This window comes from Carassius gibelio, chromosome B7 (assembly GCF_023724105.1).
Source record: "Carassius gibelio isolate Cgi1373 ecotype wild population from Czech Republic chromosome B7, carGib1.2-hapl.c, whole genome shotgun sequence".
Taxonomy (NCBI): Eukaryota; Metazoa; Chordata; class Actinopteri; order Cypriniformes; family Cyprinidae; genus Carassius; species Carassius gibelio.
Window position 1 is genome coordinate 24,048,800 of NC_068402.1, and position 14,345 is coordinate 24,063,144.

Genomic DNA, 14,345 nt, shown 5'->3' on the forward strand with positions numbered 1-14,345 from the left:
AGCTCTTTTTCAACCACTGAAGCCATTTTCTCCCTCTCTCACTCTTTCTCTCTCGCCCACTCCCCCTTTTCCTCTGATGAAGAGGCTGATTAAAGTTATGTAAGTGTCACCTGCCTGCCAGGTCTCTGTTTTCACTAGAGCAAGGACGCCAAATTAAGCACATCTAAATGCTAATGTTTGAATGGCTGGAGAAATCGAAAGAGAAAAGTGGGCGACTGAGACAGACAAAAAAGAGAAATATCACATTTTCTTCACAACAAATTCTTCTTTCCCATCCTTTTGGTTAAATTGAGCATTCCCAAATGATTTTAATAGGATCTGATTACCTGCCATCACAAAACCTAGAAAGCGTCGATCCAAATAAACCTCTAAGCAGGGACAAATGCAACAAAATGTTTTACAGGCCTTCCATTTGAATATGAACAATGGTAGCTATTCCTGTTATCTTTACTGGAATTTGATCAATGGTGTGAAAGAGAAATGTAGATAGGCTATAGTTGAGTGTCTGTGTAAAAGCTACAGCACAAATGCTTATCAGTTGTCAAGCACTGTCCTGACGAAATGTCAAACCAAGTGTATGCTACTGAATGTTTTAAAACCCTGTATGCAAATGTGTAATAATACGTATCGAATGGGGTTTATCCTATAATGTGTCACATCTACTGTATATAGGTCCCGTCCCCTGAAACGCAAGGTGCTGTTGATCTGGTGTGATTTTAGCAGGCTATGGGAGGGAAAAAAGTGGAAACAAAGACTTACATTCTTAGAATCAAACAGAGTGCTGTGAGACGCTCTCAGTCAGGCAGAGGCAGCATGGAGGACCGAGTCAGAGAAATGACGGAGAGCGCCATCTGTTGGTACTCTGAGGTACTGACTGGAAGAGGTAACGTTGCTACAGAGGCGTCAAGCCGGAAAATATGACACGAATACTTAAAAAAAAAAAAAAAACAAGTCTATCTAAGGATATTCACCTTTAACTGTCTTTTTGTATTTCCTCTTACTGAGATCGTTGACAAATACGTAGTCACAAATGCGTCCTTCTCTTTAGCCTACTGTTATTTCTGGTTATGTTGCTAGGCATTATGCATCATTCTAGAAGGTTAAAGACTTGAATGTGCGTGTCAGCATTAAACGTCATAGAATCATATGTCAGTGATGTTCACAAGCAGTGCATAAACATCACTACATTTAGTCTATCAATGTTACAAGAGAAAATCTGCCAATGGAATGAATATATATATATATATATATATATATATATATATATATATATATATATATATATATATATATATATATATACAGTTATAATAATGTTTTAATATCTATTATCAATATTATTTGTAAATCAAGGTATGTTTTAAAGCAATACTTTTTTATAACATGTTCTCTCTTTGGACGTTCCTACAGACACACACACACATACACACAGACACAGCACAATGTGACACCCCATGAAGGTCTATACAATTCAGAAAGAAAAATGGAAATTGGCAAAAAAAAAATTATATATTTATATATATTATGTATTTATATTTGCATCTATACAGTTTGTTTTCTTGTATATTTTCAATGCAATTAAAAAAAACTTACTTTTCAATTCTATTTTTCATCTGCATGTGATATATATGATAATAATCATTCTCATAATAATATGTCTGAAATGATTTTTTTAAGCACTATTATACAGTACAAATTACTTTACGTTTTATTCACATACAATTCTAATTCTCAGAAAAAAATGGATATACATAAACAGAATCCGTATAAATCCAACAATGCACTGTAGTCTGTCCACTCACCCCAATTAAAACCAAGGTTTAGGTGCCCTTTAAAAATACTTTTTTTTTTTTTTTCACGACAAATTAAGTCTCACCAAAAAGATAAAAAATTAAATGGGGAAACTGCTTTTTTCCTGAATCCAGTCATTACTAATCTGGAACCTAATTACTAGCAGGGCAGATTTTCCTCTCTGATTTTCTCCAGCCAATTAATTTATATTATTTTCAGGATGACATTCAGTCCTGTGCCCCTTTTGTCTTTCTTTTGCCGCTCACACCCACACACTCCCATCATTCAGCCTCCAGTATCATATAACACACACTTACACTTCTCATACGCTGGTGTGAGGCACTGACCAACACCTTAAAATAATGCCTCATAGTTAAGCCTCCACCAAATGAAATGAAATTATTATTTTTTTCTCCAAATCTATCCTGCTCACCCACACATAACAAATTCATTAAATCGCTGCACAGACGATTGTTCTGTTTCTCCAGCGCTCCAGCATTAATGTTAGGACTGCAGCTTTGCGTCACCATATTTTCTCCATATCTTCCCATCTCCGCAATGCTAATGCCTGCTAGTCCTTCTGGATAACCAGTTAAGCAATGTCGGTAATTAAGTGCTAATTAAACTTAAAGCCTGTAGTTAGGCAGTGCCCTACATATTGCCTTTGCTATAGTGTAATTACACACAGTGCTATTTTAAAGCCCACTAGAGACTGGCTGAATTGAAATGGTATATACAGCACATTGGCGGATGGAGTGAGGGTCAGGATGTGTGGTCAGGTATGCAGCCTCAGGGGTCAAAGTTTAGAACAAGGTTGGCCTCAAATAAGCCTCTGAGGTTTATAGTCCTTTAAGGCCCTGCGTGAATTCATCTCTGGCTATGATGTATCAGCCTTCATCAGTGCTTTGGCAGACTAGGACAGTGATCAATGAAATCTTGCTGAAATAGTGCTCATTTTCAAAGAAAAGTACTGTTGTCCCTATATCATAATTCATAAAATGTAACGCAGCAATTATTCGCAATGACTTAAAGTGTATGTATTGTAGAATCGCACTTATCGATTAGTGCACTAAAAGAAACTAAAAAATAAATAAAAAATACATTTAGAGCTGGTGAAAATAAAAGTCTAAATATTTAACTGACATCATTTAATATTTAAATATTAAGAATGTTTATTGACCTCAAATTTCATAAAATAGCTAACACTTTAGAATGTGGTTTCTTTTTGTAACATTAGTTAACATGAGCTAACAATAAAAAACATTATTAATCTCAGTTGTTAAATAAACATCAAGCATTTTCATTGCAACATTTACAATTGATATTATTAATATTAAAAGTTGCATCTGTATTATTTAGTGGAGCATGAACTTACTTTTTTATTATTATTAACTTACTGTTAAAGATGAATAAATACTATAAACAAATGAGTTGCTCATAGAATTAATGAACAATAACCCATAGAACCTTATCGTAAAAAAATAACTATATGTTCCGCAGAAGAAATCCAAACAACATGGAACAACATGAGGGTGTGTAAGTAATGACAGCATGTTCAGTTTTGGGTAAACTATTCTTTTAAGGTAACAGTTGCAGGTTAACATCTATTGAGATCTATTACTGCTAGTATTGCTGTTAATGTTAGTCATTTTAGAGAGGTGATGTCAAATTAGGCAGAACACAGCATCTTACAAAGCCTGCACAGAGAGGTCACTGGTTCAGCTAGAGGTCATTTTGGTCCAGTCCAGCTCTTAATGTAATCATGTTGCCCTCCTTCACCATGCGCATTAAAGGTTTAGGGTTACAGTGAATGGCGGTTGTGTGGCGGAGACTCAGACTAATGGACATGAGCACAAAAAGCAAAGGAACAAGGTCACCGCTAGATGTACAGCAGAAAGATCCAGCTGCCTCCTGGCAATGTTTGGCAGCACTTACAACGAAATCCTGAATATAATGTATTCAATCCTGCTTCTAAAGATCTACCTTCCTGCTGAGCTTGATTCCAGGTCTGCATTTCCATTTGCACTAATGTGCTACAGCAACATTATGCAGTTCGCAATCATTTGTCACATAGTTGTGCGCCTGGGACTTTCAAAGTAAAATATGCTTTGTGAAGTTTAAATATTTACAGACAACACTGGTATGTTCAACACTTTGTTTTGTCACATCAGAGGTTGCTGCAGGACAGGTCTGTGCTTTACAATGTGATATGGAGGACTAGTTCCTGATCATTTGACAAACATCGAGAGTGCGTTTCCAGATGAAGCGCTTCTCCGCTGGACACCCAAAATAACTTCGGTTCATGTGGCGATGATACTTATGGTTTGTTTGATTCCTTCCGCCAGAGAGACGTTAAGCAAAGGATGAAGTAGCACTGAAAATATTTACTGCAGATCATGAGCGACAGTCAGCGTTACTCATTAAGACGTATTAACGGTGATTTCAGCCGAGCTGACGCACGCGTCGCCTTCTCCAGCCCAAATGAGAGCAGAAGCTCTGACAGCGACATCGGTGCCTCTTCAAGACATTCAAGCACCGCGCAAAAATTCAATATGAGAGGGAAAAAATAACAGCAGAGAGGGGGATTGTGTTTTTCTCCTTCATTCCAAGATAACAGAATTTCAGGGTGACAAACTTCAAGTGCAACACTCTGCCTCAGGGTGAGTTAATTACATTAATTTTCCCTGACACTCTCACAAAATAAAGAAATAGAGAAAATAACCCAACAAGATAGACACTGGAAAACAACATTTTATGTGGCCCTTTTTTTTTTTCTTTTATTTATTTATTTTGTCAGCAATGATGAGATTAGTACAGAGGGCTCTCTCTGCCTATAATCAATCATTACTTACGGTAGGTGCCACAAAGCACCAACTGAAACCATATTTTCTTCACTTGTGGACAAAGGCTTCGAGATTGCGTGCCGCCCTTGTCCATAAATATATCTGGCCTTGACAACCCATAAGATTGGCTTTGAGATTTTACAGAGTAAACATCTGTTTGTGTGGGCCCTGAGACACGCTGTGCTCCTTACCCAAAACAGCAGAGCCTGTTAAAGTGAATAAAGCAACAAGACTCTACCAGATCTATTCGAGGAGCAGATACTGTACGCAGTGAGCATATTAAGTTGGACTGTAATGCATCTACTGTAGATAGGCTTACGTTATCGGAAGGAAATAAATACTTTTAATTAGCAAGGATGCATGCAATCTTTAAAATATGTCTATAAAAGAATCAAAGTGTATCATTTCCACTAAATAAATAAATATGCTGCACTTAAATGATGTACTAATAAGAAATGTTTCTTGAGCACTACAGTAGATCCTCATATCTTACCCAACTGTGTGTATACTGTATGCACACTGCTCCAAAGCGACTTTATGAGCACTACTATTTTGAACCAGCATTTTAAAACCTATGAATCTCAGTGATGTTGATAATAAACAACAAAAGTGCATCTAATGGTTGCCTGTCTGTTATGGAGTACAAAGGGTGCGTCGTTTGGGATGTCCGGACATCTATTTAACCGACAGATTTATCACAGAGAAAACACTGACACCTTGACTCGCGTCATAATTCCCGTTTTACAAGCCCATATCGTCACACATTATTTCGTTACATTAGGTGAATATTGCACTTTAAACTCCACCATTTAATTACATCCACCAGTCTAATAAACACATTTTATAGAGATCATAAATCACAAAAACAAAAACACACAGAATGCTGTTAATGTAACATATTTTATCATAAAGTGTAATCTATAAAAGAAAAATATCAGGTTTGTACAAAAAGGAAAAAAAGTGCTCAGCTGAATTGCTTAAGTAAATGTAATAAACGTCGGGAATGTTGTGTATAAATCTTAGTTGCTGCATGTTGTTAGCTTGATACATTAGGCCAAAATTTGCTATAAATAAATGTTTATTAGCTGGCCAGACTTGTTTTGATGTGCTAGTGATATGTATATAAGGAGATTCACAAGAAATGTTCAATTAGCGCACAACTTTCTGCAGCATTGTCCCGATCCCCATTACACACCTGCATTCATTACAAAAGAAATCTGTGGTTTTTTACAAACGTCTTTATTTGTAAGTATTTGCATGTGAAAGTGGGACATAATTGAGTTAATTTAGATTCAGATCTCTCACACCTGGCATTAAACTCAAGTCAATTAAAAATGCTTTTCACTTTATAGAGTATCCTTCAAAATAGTTTTTAGCCTAAACATCCCTTCTCTAAAAGACTAAGACCTTTGGGGGTCTAAAAAAATAAATAAACCCAATGAGCACTTTGTGTTCATGTCAGCAGATCCCTGGCCAGTTTAAGTGCTTTTCTTCCATATTGATTAAGATTACAGGAGGCCCTACACCAAAACCTGGTCCAAGATCGGTCGTTAGAGGCCAACTGTGGCCAGAGCCCTGTGGCTGTATGGCATATGGTTACAATTTGTCACTAACACGCTTTCAGTTGAACTCAAGCTTGGGTCAGCCAGCAAACCCGCTGGCTACACACTCCCTTAAGCTCCATATTAATGACTGCTGAGGAATAGAAAGTGCTAAGCATAATGCCATGAATGCAAGTATTATTACAGACACCTGTGCAGAGACTCAGCGCTATTTATTCCTTCATTCATTCCTCTGTTTATTTCAATTCGTCCAACACAGTACAGATCAATAAGTAATTAATTTTACCACCTAAAGAAATATATGGCGTTTTATGCCTGAACAATCAAATCAAACTGTAACATGGCTATGTAACTCTGAGAATTAGGCACTTAGGATGGAAATAAATACATAAAAACCAGAGAAAGTATATGTTTTGCTTTATTTACCCTATGCAGAAATATTTTTGTTCTATGTTTTAGAGGTGACTGAAAATGAAAGAATATATATATATATATTTTTTTTTTCACTCAGAAATTGCTATTCATTTCACAAATAATTAAAAACAAAATGTGAAATAGAAACCTAGACCAGTATTTTCTTGTAAAAAGTACTCCAATAATATTTGTCTTATTTAAAATTTAGATTTTTATCCAAGCAAACCTATATGCTTCCGAATAGCAACAAAGCCATATTGTATATCAAGAGACAGAGCGTGAAAGCCAAGCAGAGGCAATCCAAACACACTTGTTATAGCTGCTGTAGAAAAGGAAATCGTACAGGGAGGCTGAATAATGGAGCCAGAGGGACCAGCGGCGAGTTGGAAATGTTTTCTCAACCAAGACCAGTACGCAAACCGACATTTCCCCAACTGACTAGGACATATTTTAGAGTGCAGGTATGGGAGAGAAAAAATGATTCGCAAAAAAAAAAAAGGTTTGACGTTTTGTTTGTTCTCCTTGGCAAAATGGAAGACATACATTGTCCCTTATTGCCTAAAGACCCACAATGCAATTCTAGCCCTCAGTGGTCACACGGGGAGTGTGCTCCAGGAGTCACATGGTCAGATGGATCACATCAATTTACAACGAAAAAAAAAAAAACAGAAAATAAGAAAACCAAAAAAGAAAGAAAAAGAGAGAGAAAAAACAATATAGCTTTGTCTTCTTTTGACCTCTTGTGGCACACAAATACTATGTGTGCGAGTAACGCTGGACTAAATACAGAGGTGTTCTTGTGTTTGCACCAAAGAGGAGATAAATGAATCCCAATCTAGGCTTGTCATGGCTGGACAGAGCCAGAGCTGATGCCACTCTCGTAGACCGATATCGCCACACACTGGACGCTTTCAAAATTACAGCTTCAGTCGGGAAAGTGAGGGTTCTCGGTTTAAGGATATTCAAATCACTCCTGTTTTAATTTGAGAAAAAGCCGTTTTTACATTTTGACAACAATAAAGCTAAATTCTTTTGGTTGTATCAGAGGTAAACCTGCTGTCTGAAGCGGTGAGTGGCAGGGAGAGCAGCGCTCAGCAGGAAGGCAAATGATTTCTGGAGATGTGTTGATGGTGGCATGGTGAAAGAAGGGGAGACATGGTCTGTTGTTTTAGTTTTAATGTAGATTGTGTCAGTTGGGATGAAGGGAGCGATACCATGAGACAGAGTTTGGATCACTGGGGACCTACCAATTTAACAACACTCTCTTAAATCTAAACAGAAACCTTAGCACAAATGTGCACACAAATGAAAGATCCACACATCATTTCACAAACATACATATTTACACAACTTAAACATTTCTCTTACATTTATGTACATTTATGAACAGTATGTAGATGCATTGGCTGGACTTTTTAGAGCAAATAAACAAATAAAGAAATAGCTACTCACCAACAACACTTCTATTAATTGTTAATATTATAAACTAGCCTACCTAAAAAGGAGGTGAAACATTGGTTAAGCCATCAGATGTGGCAGGCATTTTTTACCCCCAAAACTGTTTTATGATACCCTATTCATTCATCCAATTGATGTACCTCCTGGGGCTTTATTTGATTTTATGTTATTTTAATAACATAACAGCACCTTTGCATGTTTGGTTCAGTTGTCTGACAATGAAGAACAGTAAAATGACATGCAAGTAAACACATAAAGTATTTTATATTTTTAATTTTTAATACACACACACACATACACACAATATACTCACACATATTATTAGAGGGCTCTTAAAAGCCTGTGGCAATCAAGCAAACACCTTTGAGTTAAATGGAAATGTTAACGGATCGATTTCTCAAGGTAATACATATTATACCATTGTACTGAATCATTTATTGTCTGTGGTTCTATGATATTGATTTAAATGATACTCTATCACACTACAAAGAATACCATGGTATTATTATGGTTTAAAAGACGTTACCATATTCATATATGGCAAAATACCATGGCACTTTATTTGCAAGTGTTAGTGCACCAATACCTGTCCATCACCTTTACTACATTATGAAAAGGACAAAATCACAGCACAGTATCTCTTGCCTTCGGTCCGGTGTTGTTGAGATATTAGAGAAATGAAACAGATTGTTGTCTAATAATCATGTCATCCTCACATAATACATCAGTCTCAGAGCTCTGTTTGGGCAGAGAGGATAATAAGGAGGTTATGGGAACCCTAATCGCTGTTTCCCTCTCAATCACACTGCAGCCCGAAAAAAAAAAAAAAAACATAACAAGGGAAAGAGAGAAAAAAGTTATGAAATAATAGCTTAAACTGAAGAATTGCTTTAATACTTCAATAGAAATAACCTAATTCCAACATTTTCAAAGGAGCGGGCGGCCTTGCTCCGGGCTAACGCGTAATGTGTGAGTGAAAGTATATCGCGTGTCACTCTGCATTAGAGAAGCGAGCCTGTGTGCCTTTGAATGAGAGGCAGCTGGGGTAATAGGAAGTGCAGATATTAGAGTTAATGAAATCACAAAGAACAAGACAGATGTGCTATTTGACCAAGTGCTGCGGTACCGGAGCGAGGCGGGGCGTTACATTTGCCCACAACACACAGACAAGAGGGCTCAAGCACTGATAGCAACCCCTATGCCGCTCTATTTAAATGCATAATGCACAGCGAATGACCTGTGTGTTTATTTACTGTAGCTCAGTTTGGATAGATTGAGTTGCCCCATATATTTTTTACACCCCAGCCCCGTCCCACACGTCATTTCAAAACACTTAATCATACATCAATGCTGTTTCTTTACTCTATCACAGCTCTTTGGTGAATTTGGCCAGGAGCTGCGAGAACAACTTGTATTTCCCCGCACGTCATCCAAGGAACACAACTGTCACATTTAGGCTGCCGTCAATATGTACTCCCCAGCATGCGTGTCATCTGGAAAACATACAGAGGAGTCAGACAAATAAACACAACAACCTGGAGTCATTCGAAAGGATTTGTGGTTGGAGGATTGCGGGGGGCTGTGCAATGCCACATCTGACCTGTGGCAATAAGTGCGTTAGTCATCTATGATTCATGTCAAAACACACTTAATGTATCAAAGATATGAAACACTTTGACAGCTGCTATGGAGAACAGAGGACTGAAATGGTTTTCAAACAAAACAAGCTGTTTTCCTCCCCCTACTACCTCCCCTCGCACAATAGCTTGCACCGGTGGACTTATGTCCATAAACAGTTTATGATGAAATGCCGTAGCACTTAATTAAAACAATAAATCCAAAGTGTGCATTAGTGGCCCCCTCCTCTCGCCTCACTGACCTCAGCTGTGTCCATTCTGGAACCGTGCATCACCGGGGCCGGGTGAGTCTGGAGACCAAATCTTATTCCGTGTGCCCTGAAATGATGCCACAAATGTGTTCTTATTACTCTCTCTTGCTTTCTCTCTTTTGGAGATAATTTAATTCATATTTCACTTGTAGCACAAGGGATATGTGACAGAGGCCTAATCACACACAATAGAACAAAGGGGTTGCTGTTTGGAGAGCAGACTAAATTCTCTTTGGATGTGATGCACTGGCTATTTATCCATTTAGCACCGCATTATGAAGCTATTTTGGATTGCATAAAAGGGTGCATACTTTTTATTACGATTCTGCACACAGAATTACTGTACTTTTAGAGTGAGTGTTAACTGTTGGTGGTACAACAAAGTTTGCATGAACTTTCTGGTAAATCTGTAAGACTGCTGATCTGCTCACAGGCATAATGACAGTCTGAGCTCAGCTTGAGGGTTGGTGCCATCACACCTGTTCACATTCACAGTTAACTTATAAAGCTGAGAAATAAACCTGTGAATCAATGCAAGTTGCTTTTTTATGCTGACCTTTTTTAAACACATATTTTGCAGTATTTTTACTCAAGTGCATCTGCTATAAATGTTTAGTGGATGTGTTTGTATCTGTTTCACTGATCTGTATTGTCCTGTTGAATATTAAATGTTTGCGTTTTAAAAAGACCTTTTAAATGTTCTGCACTACAGCTAACTCCATTTAATTTAATCTCTTTCCAAGCATATAAATAAAGCAACTTTTGTCCTTGAATTCTGTCTGGTAAAATGTCACATCCATTAGAGGTTTTTCCACAGCACAAGCTGACCAAGCACAGGTAGTGAATATCACACCTTTTTCCAAGTCTACTACACCTATTATGACTACCAGCTGAGTACAAATCTTTAATCTGTCATACGGTGAACAGTGAAAATTATTTTCCTTCTGATTCACAAGATATAATTGACGTAATTCTTAACAACATGAATCTTTGATTTTTTTCCCCCAGATTATAATCCACTTTAGTTTTGAAATGAAAGTTTTCCCAGCAGGTTCATGCCTTATTTCCTTTGCACAAAGAGAGAAAAAAAAGACAAATGTCTGATCTGACCTGAGCAGTTAAACGACACATCTTGATGTCATCACATGCAGTGTACACATTACTTAGTTTAAGGATGACATGATAAGTAGTTGAGAACTTTTTTCCCTGTTACTTTATAAAAGAATAATCATGTATGAAATATACTAATTTCTTTAACTAATCAGTATATTTAATTTCTACTCTGTATCTGGCATATACTTATTTTCCTTGAGCCTGATTGGTTGTTTCTGACAGAGCACTGAAAAGACAGTTCCACAATAATGGAATTTTATGCGTCTGTGTCAAATTTTGTTTATTAGTGGTGAGGACTGTTCAGTTGTCACACTACGGTGTGTGTCAAATCCAAAAGGCACAGGACAACGAAAAAGAGTTTAATATGTTTAGTAAATCCAAGGAACAGGGCAAAATCCACACATACACACTAGCACCAACCTACGAGATCGGACGACTGACAGAGACAAGAGAGGAGTATAAGTACACAGAAGGTAACATGATTAAGGGCAGGTGAAAAAAAAATCCAATTAAGACAAATGAGGAGAAAACTAGGTCACAAGAGACAGACAAAACAGAACTGTGACAGATCGCCCCCCTCCAGCAAGGCATGTCCTTGTGCCAACAAAGAGTATAGAGTGGAATCAGGAGCGGGTGGAGAAAATATAGGAGATGGCGAAGGGATGGAGGATGGAGCAGGCGCCCGAGTCGGAGGCGGGTATCCAGAAGGCCACGGTGGAGTCGGAGTGAGTGAGAATGAAGGTGGAGCCAGATGGAAGCAAGAGCTTGACAAAGCCATAGAGTGGGAGTGACGAGGCGAAGATGGAGGAGTGGAGTCCCGAGCTGGCGATAGGTCAGTGGGTGACCAAGGTGCTGCCAGTGGGACGATGGAGCCCGGTGGAGCCAGAAGGATGACGGGCCATGGTGGAGATGAGGGAGAGTCTGAGGTTTGAAAGACTGAGGTGGAGGATCCTATGGCTGGAGAGATTCAGGAAGATCAGGGCTGGACAACACCAGCAAAGACAGAGAATTCGGAGTCGGAAGGAAACAGCGAAGACATACTGATATAGGGCTAGATGAAGATGAAGAAACTAAATGGTCGAAACGAGAAAGTAAATCTACAGCGACAGGGTCTCCACCAGGGCGGGTGTTGTTGCCGGCTCATGCACCTGGGCTCAGGCTCCGGGGCGATAACCTGTGCGACGCCCTTTAATGCTTTGGTCGCAGCAGTGGTGTAACTGTTATTACTTAAGTATTTTTTGGGAGTATCTGTATGTTTCTTGAGTTTTTATATTTTAGCCAACTTTTACTTTTACTCCACTACATTTCCTAATTAATATTTATACTTTTACTCTGATACATTTCCCATAGGTATATTGATTACTTACTACAAAATAGTCAGAAGAACACAGACTGCAGTAAAGCGGGTTTGATGAGTCAGTGGTCTGGCGTTTGCAAGTTCTTTTAGACTCCTAAAAACACCTATGAGTTTAGGGGTAGGGATTTGGTTAAGTCTAGATTTTTTGACAATAATGTTGTTCCAGCTAAGGACTGGTGGGATGTCGTCCTGCTCCACTTCACAGATGCTGTTTTATAATGACGGGATACTCTTTTATGAGCTTTTGTTCGCCAGGAAGAACAGCTCGTTCCGCGTGTCATATGTCATTGCGCTATTTATATGTCACTGTGCATGTGCAGTTCTTTCTAGTTTCAGTGTTTAAACCAATCAAGTGTTTACATGTCCTCTCGCTCAGATTACAAAAGGAATAAACCACCCCTTACAAAAAATTTTAGTCGGATCTGGCCAATTCAATCCGATTGACATGTTTAGAAGTGACTTTTTATTCTGATTGTACTTCTAGTCCTATTATGATCAGATTAGTAAGCGCAGCTAGTGAGTGATGATTTATTCTCAAGACAATCTAGCCTTCGTGTCGTTGTTACTGTAGGTCCCACATAATAAAACGTGATCAGGCAGTTGTATGGATATTTTGAATGGTAAGTGAGGTCCAAGAAGTCCCTTTTATGGTCCTCAAGGATGTGAATGGTGTGTGTAAACTCCAAAAGGCACAAGACGATGAAGAAGAGCTTATTATGTTTAATAAATCCAAGAAACATGGCTAAATCCACATATACACATGTTGACAAACTGACAAGATCAGACAACTGAAAGAGACAAGAGGGGAGTACAGACACACAGAAGGTAACAATATAACTGATTAAGGGCAACACATTAAATTAAGATACAAGGAGAAAACTAGGTCACAAGACACAGACAAAACAGAACTGTGACACCAATGACTCTTTCTATACAATAAACAGTTACATTGTTAGCTATGCAGGGATGGGCAGTATTTAAAATATATGTATTTGAAATACAAAATACTTTTTTGTATTTTGTATTTAAATGCATTTAATATTAGTATTTTTGTAGTTTCAAAATACATAAAATACTTTTTGCCAATCAACCTCTTTATTAGACCGCTGATTTCCTGTATCAACAAGTATCCAAAAACACTAAAAACAAACTATTACTAAGATTAAATGTATTTAAATACAACATTTCCAAAGGTAAGCTTTTTAAATACAAAATAGTATTTCAAATGCATTTATTTGAAATACTGTCCATCCTTGCAGGAAATCAGCAGGATGGATCGAGGATGAGCTTATGTATGTTGAATATTAAAAAAAATTTTAAGATTAAATGTTTAAATTCAAAAGACATCTGATTTTATAATTTTTTTTCAAAGGTAGGCTATTTAAAAACAAAATAGTATTTTGTATTTCAAATACATGTATTTGAAATAATGCCCATCCCTGGCTATTAGAGAGTCACAAAAAGCATAAATAAATAAATAAATAAATACATTTAATAATAATAATAATAATAATAATAATAATAATAATAATAATAATTCAAAACACTAGCTGCATTTGAATTCACTGAGTATGTACTACATTTGATCAAGAGCTTAATCTGTGACCATTAAAAAATTGTGTTCTACTGTATGGATGCATTAAAAAGGTTTTGTTAATTGGTAATTGTGATATATGTCATCCTATGTATATATGAATATAATTGCTTTTTACTCGTCTTAATGGTAAATAAACAAAGATTTAGATTTTAAAATGTCATATTTGATTGTTCAGCATACTAGCACATGACTAACCTGCTAGCTTGCTACACTCTTAAAAATACATTTTGAAACAAAGTTATTATTGATTTATTTCAGTGGTGCCATACGAGACCGCTTTTTTCTTAGTTTGAAGAGCATTTTAATAAACTACATTTACACC

General features: G+C 37.3%; 1 long non-coding RNA gene across 1 annotated transcript; it reads right to left on the minus strand.

Annotated features, from left to right (window-relative positions):
• Positions 1-8,323: 8,323 nt before the first annotated feature.
• Positions 8,324-10,024, minus strand: LOC127962647 (uncharacterized). The gene is made up of 2 exons (XR_008154615.1): positions 9,948-10,024; positions 8,324-9,561 (listed from the first exon to the last, which is right to left on the minus strand). It is a non-coding gene; the product is annotated as an uncharacterized LOC127962647 (long non-coding RNA).
• Between the last annotated feature and the right edge of the window lie 4,321 nt (positions 10,025-14,345).